Source organism: Triticum aestivum, chromosome 3B (genome assembly GCF_018294505.1).
Source record: "Triticum aestivum cultivar Chinese Spring chromosome 3B, IWGSC CS RefSeq v2.1, whole genome shotgun sequence".
Lineage (NCBI taxonomy): Eukaryota > Viridiplantae > Streptophyta > Magnoliopsida > Poales > Poaceae > Triticum > Triticum aestivum.
The window spans coordinates 224397614-224404656 of record NC_057801.1 but is presented as its reverse complement, the minus strand read 5'-3'; positions in this window follow the sequence as shown (position 1 = coordinate 224404656).

Genomic DNA, 7043 nt, shown 5'->3' with positions numbered 1-7043 from the left:
GGACCTTGTTGGGAAACGTAGTAATTTCAAAAAATTTCCTACGCACACGCAAGATCATGGTGATGCTATAGCAACGAGAGGGGAGAGTGTTCGTCCACGTACCCTCGTAGACCGTAAGCGGAAGCGTTAGCACAACGCGGTTGATGTAGTCGTACGTCTTCACGATCCGACCGATCCAAGCACCGAACGTACGGGCCTCCGAGTTCAGCACACGTTCAGCTCGATGACGATCTCCGGCCTCCGATCCAGCAAAGGCTCCGGAGATGAGTTCCGTCAGCACGACGGCGTGGTGACGATGATGATGTTCTACCGGCGCAGGGCTTCGCCTAAACTCCGCGACGATATGACCGAGGTGGAATATGGTGGAGGGGGCACCGCACACGGCTAAGGAACGATCCGTAGATCAACTTGTGTGTCCATGGGGTGCCCCCTACCCCCGTATATAAAGGAGTGGAGGAGGGGAGGGCCGGCCCTCTTCTATGGCGCGCCCTAGGGGAGTCCTACTCCCACCGGGAGTAGGATTCCCCCTTTCCTAGTAAAACTAGGAGTCCTTCCATGTATTAGGAGTAGGAGACAAGGAAGGGGAAGAGAGAAGGGAAGGAAGGAGGGGGTGCGGCCCCTCCCCCTAGTCCAATTCGGACTAGGCCATGGGGGGGCGCGCGGCCTGCCCTAGGCAGCCCCTCTCTCTTTCCCGCAGGGCCCAATAAGGCCCAATACTTCTCCCCGGCGAATTCCCGTAACTCTCCGGTACTCCGAAAAATACCCGAATCACTCGGAACCTTTCCGAACTCCGAATATAGTCGTCCAATATATCGATCTTTACGTCTCGACCATTTCGAGACTCCTCGTCATGTCCCCGATCTCATCCGGGACTCCGAACTCCTTCGGTACATCAAAACTCATAAACTCATAATATAACTGTCATCGAAACCTTAAGCGTGCGGACCCTACGGGTTCGAGAACTATGTAGACATGACCTAGAACTATTCTCGGTCAATAACCAATAGCGGGACCTGGATGCCCATATTGGCTCCTACATATTCTACGAAGATCTTTATCGGTCAAACCGCATAACAACATACGTTGTTCCCTTTGTCATCGGTATGTTACTTGCCCGAGATTCGATCGTCGGTATCCAATACCTAGTTCAATCTCGTCACCGGCAAGTCTCTTTACTCGTTCTGTAATGCATCATCCCGTAACCAACTCATTGGTCACATTGCTTGCAAGGCTTATAATGATGTGCATTACCGAGAGGGCCCAGAGATACCTCTCCGACAATCGGAGTGACAAAACCTAATCTCGAAATACGCCAACTCAACATGTACCTTCGGAGACACCTGTAGTACTCCTTTATAATCACCCAGTTACGTTGTGACGTTTGGTAGTACCCAAAGTGTTCCTCCGGTAAACGGGAGTTGCATAATCTCATAGTTACAGGAACATGTATAAGTCATGAAGAAAGCAATAGCAACATACTAAACGATCAAGTGCTAAGCTAACGGAATGGGTCAAGTCAATCACATCATTCTCCTAATGATGTGATCCCGTTAATCAAATGACAACTCTTTTGTCCATGGCTAGGAAACATAACCATCTCTGATAAACGAGCTAGTCAAGTAGAGGCATACTAGTGACACTATGTTTGTCTATGTATTCACACATGTATTATGTTTCCGGTTAATACAATTCTAGCATGAATAATAAACATTTATCATGAAATAAGGAAATAAATAATAACTTTATTATTGCCTCTAGGGCATATTTCCTTCAGTCTCCCATTTGCACTAGAGTCAATAATCTAGTTCACATCGCCATGTGATTTAACACCAATATTCATATCTGTATATGATTAACACCCATAGTTCACATCGTTATGTGACCAACACCCAAAGGGTTTACTAGAGTCAATAATCTAGTTCACATCACTTATGTGATTAACACCCAAAGAGTACTAAGATGTGATCATGTTTTGCTCGTGAGAGAAGCTTAGTCAACAGGTCTGTCACATTCAGAGCCGTATGTATTTTACAAATATTCTATGTCTACAATGCTCTGTACGGAGCTACTCTAGCTAATTGCTCCCACTTTCAATATGTATCCAGACTAAGACCTAGAGTCATCTGGATCGGTGTAAAAGTTTGCACTGATGTAACTTTTACAATGAACTCTTTTATCACCTCCATAATCGAGAAACATCTCCTTAGTCTTTACTAAGGATATTCTTGACCGCTATCCAGTGATCTACTATTAGATCAAAATTGTATTCCATTGACAAACTCAGAGCAAGGTATACAATATGTCTGGTTCACAGCATAGCATACTTTATAGAACCTATGACTGAGGCATAGGGAATGACTTTTCATTCTCTTTCTATTTTCTGCCATGGTCGGGTCTTGAGTCTTCTCAATTTCACACCTTGCAACACAGGCAAGAACTCCTTCTTTGACTGTTTCATTTTGAACTATTTCAAAAATTTATCAAGGTATGTATTCATTGAAAAATCTTTCAAGCGTCTTGATCTATCTATATAGATCTTGATGCTCAATGTGTAAGCAGCTTCACCGAGGTCTTTCTTTGAAAAACTCTTATTCAAGTATCCTTTCATGCTTTGCAGAATAATTCTACATTATTTCCGATCAACAATATGTCATTCACATATACTTATCAAAAATGTTGTAGTGCTCCCACTCACTTTCCTGTAAATACAGGCTTCACCGTAAGTCTGTACAAAACTATATGCTTTGATCAACTTATCAAAGCGTATATTCCAACTCTGAGATGCTTGCACCAGTCCATAGATGGATCGCTGGAGCTTGCACATTTTGTTAACACCTTTAGGATTGACAAAACCTTCTGGTTGCATCATATACAACTCTTCTTTAAGAAAACCATTAAGGAATGCAGTTTTGACATCCATTTGCCAGATTTCATAAATTGTGGCAATTGCTAACATGATTCGGACAGACTTAAGCATCGCTACAATTGAGAAAATCTCATTGTAGTCAACACCTTGAACTTGTCAAAAACCTTTTTTGCGACAAGTCGAGCTTTGTAGATAGTAACACTACTATCAGCATCTGTCTTCCTCTTGAAGATCCATTTATACAATATGGCTTGCCGATCATCGGGCAACTCCACCAAAGTCCACACTTTGTTCTCATACATGGATCCAATCTCAGATTTCATGGCCTCAAGCCATTTCGCGGAATCTGGGCTCATCATCGCTTCCTCATAGTTCGTAGGTTCATCATGGTCTAGTAACATGACTTCCAGAACAGATTACCGTACCACTCTGGTGCGGACTGTACTTTGGAAGACCTACGAGGTTCCGTAGTAACTTGATCTGAAGTTCCATGATCATCATCATTAGCTTCCTCACTAATTGGTGTAGGAATCACCGGAACTGATTTCCGTGATGAACTACTTTTCAATTCGGGAGAAGGTACAAATTACCTTATCAAGCTCTACTTTCCTCCCACTCACTTCTTTCGAGAGAAACTCCTTCTCTAGAAAGGATCCATTTTTAGCAACGAATATCTTGCCTTCGGATCTGTGATAGAAGGTGTACCCAACAATTTCCTTTGGGTATTCTATGAAGACGCACTTCTCCGATTTGGGTTCGAGCTTATCAGGATGAAACTTTTTCACATAAGCATCGCAGCCCCAAACTTTAAGAAATGATAACTTGGGTTTCTTGCTAAACCGCAGTTCATATGTTGTCGTCTCAATGGATTTAGATGGTGCCCTTTTAATGTGAATGCAACTGTCTCTAATGCATAACCCCAAAACAATATTGGTAAATCAGTAAGAGACATCATAGATTGCATCATATCCAATAAAGTGCGGTTACGACGTTCGGACACACCATAACGTTGTGGTGTTCCAGGTGGCGTGAGCTGTGAAACTATTTCACATTGTTTTAATTGAAGACCAAACTCGTAACTCAAATATTCGTCTCCACGATCAGATCGCAGAAACTTTATTTTCTTGTTACGATGATTTTTCCACTTCACTCTGAAATTCTTTGAACCTTTCAACTATTTCAGACTTATGTTTCATCAAGTAGATATACTCATATCTGCTCAAATCATCTTGTGAAGGTCAGAAAATAATGATACTTGTCACGAGCATCAACACTCATTGGATCGCATACATCGGTATGTATTATTTCCAATAAGTCAGTAGCTTGTTCCATTGTTCCGGAGAACGGAGTTTTAGTCATCTTGCCCAAAAGGCACGGTTCGCAAGCATCAAATGATTCATAACCAAGTGATTCCGAAAATCCATCTTTATGGAGTTTCTTCATGCGCTTTACACCGATATGACCCAAACGGCAGTGCCACAAATAAGTTGCACTATCATTATTAACTTTGCATCTTTTGGCCTCAATATTATGAATATGTGTATCACTACGATCGAGATCCAACAAACTATTTTCATTGGGTGTATGACAATTGAAGGTTTTATTCATGTAAACAGAACAACAATTATTCTCTGATTTTAAATGAATAACCGTATTGCAATAAACATGATCAAATCATATTCATGCTCAACGCAAACGCCAAATAACATTTATTTAGGTTTAACACTAATCCCGAAAGTACAGGGAGTGTGCGATGATGATCATATCAATCTTGGAACTACTTCCAACACTCATCATCACTTTCCCTTCAACTAGTCTCTGTTTATTCTGTAACTCCTGTTTCGAGTTACTAATCTTAGCAACCGAACAAGTATCAAATACTCAGGGGATACTATAAACACTAGTAAGGCACACATCAATAATCTGTATATCAAATATACCCTTGTTCACTTTGCCATCCTTCTTATCCACCAAATATTCAGGGCATTTCCGCTTCTAGTCACCATTCCTTTGTAGTGTAAGCACTCAGTTTCAGGCTTTGGTCCAGCTTTGGTCTTCTTCATGGGAGTGACAACTTGTTTGCCATTCTACTTGAAGTTTCCCTTTCTTTCCCTTTGCCCTTTTCTTGAAACTAGTGGTATTGTCAATCATCAACACTTGATGCTCTTTCTTGATTTCTACCTTCGTCGATTTCAACATCACGAAGAGCTCGGGAATTCGTTTTCGTCATCCCTTGCATACTATAGTTCATCACGAAGTTCTAGTAACTTGGTGATGGTGACTAGAGAATTCTGTCAATCACTATCTTATCTGGAAGATTAACTCCCACTTGATTCAAGCGATTGTAGTACCCAGACAATCTGAGCACATGCTCACTAGTTGAGCGATTCTCCTCCATCTTTTAGCTATAGAACTTGTTGGAGACTTCATATCTCTCAACTCGGGTATTTGCTTGAAATATTAACTTCAATTCCTGGAACATCTCATATGGTCCATGACGTTCAAAACGTCTTTGAAGTCCCGATTCTAAGCCGTTAAGCATGATGCACTAAACTATCAAGTAGTCATCATATTGAGCTAGCCAAACGTTCATAACGTCTGCATCTGCTCCTGCAATAGGTTTGTCACCTAGCGGTGCATCAAGGACATAATTCTTCTGTGCAGCAATGAGGATAAACCTCAGATCACGGATCCAATCCGCATCATTGCTACTAACATCTTTCAACACAATTTTCTGTAGGAACATATCAAAATAAACATATGAAAGCAACAACGCGAGCTATTGATCTACAACATAATTTGCAAAATACTACCAGGACTAAGTTCATGATAAATTTAAGTTCAATTAATCATATTACTTAAGAACTCCCACTTAGACAGACATCTCTCTAGTCATCTAAGTGATCACGTGATCCAAATCAACTAAACCATGTCCGATCATCACGTGAGATGGAGTAGTTTCAATGGTGAACATCACTATGTTGATCATATCTACTATATGATTCACGCTCGACCTTTCGGTCTCCGTGTTCCGAGGCCATATCTGTATATGCTAGGCTCGTCAAGTTTAACCTGAGTATTCCGCGTGTGCAACTGTTTTGCACCCGTTGTATTTGAACGTAGAGCCTATCACACCCGATCATCACGTGGTGTCTCAGCACGAAGAACTTTCGCAACGGTGCATACTCAGGGAGAACACTTCTTGATAATTAGTGAGAGATCATCTTAAAATGCTACCGTCAAACAAAACAGAATAAGATGTATAACAGATAAACATCATATGCAATCAAAATATGTGACATGATATGGCCATGATCATCTTGCGCCTTTGATCTCCATCTCCAAAGTACTGTCATGATCTCTATCGTCACCGGCACGACACCATGATCTTCATCATCTTGATCTATATCAATGTGTCGTCACATGGTCGTCTCGCCAACTATTGCTCTTGCAACTATTGCTATCGCATAGCGATAAAGTAAAGCAATTATTTGGCACTTGCATCTTATGCAACAAAGAGACAACCATAGGGCTTCTGCCAGTTGCCGATAACTTCAACAAAACATGATCATCTCATACAACAACTTATATCTCATCACGTCTTGACCATATCACATCACAACATGCCCTGCAAAAACAAGTTAGACGTCCTCTACTTTGTTGTTGCAAGTTTTACGTGGCTGCTACGGGCTTAGCAAGAACCGTTCTCACCTACGCATCAAAACCACAACGATAGTTTGTCAAATAGACTCCGTTTTAACCTTCGCAAGGACCGGGCGTAGCCACACTCGGTTCAACTAAAGTTGGAGAAACTGACACCCGCCAGCCACCTGTGTGCAAAGCACGTCGGTAGAACCAGTCTCGCGTAAGCGTACGCGTAATGTCGGTCCGGGCCGCTTCATCCAACAATACCGCTGAACCAAAATATGACATGCTGGTAGGCAGTATGACTTATATCGTCCACAACTCACTTGTGTTCTACTCGTGCATATAACATCAACGGATAAAACCTAGGCTCGGATGCCACTGTTGGGGAACGTAGTAATTTCAAAAAATTTCCTACGCACACGCAAGATCATGGTGATGATATAGCAACGAGAGGGGAGAGTGTTCGTCCACGTACCCTCGTAGACCGTAAGCGGAAGCGTTAGCACAACGCGGTTGATGTAGTCGTACG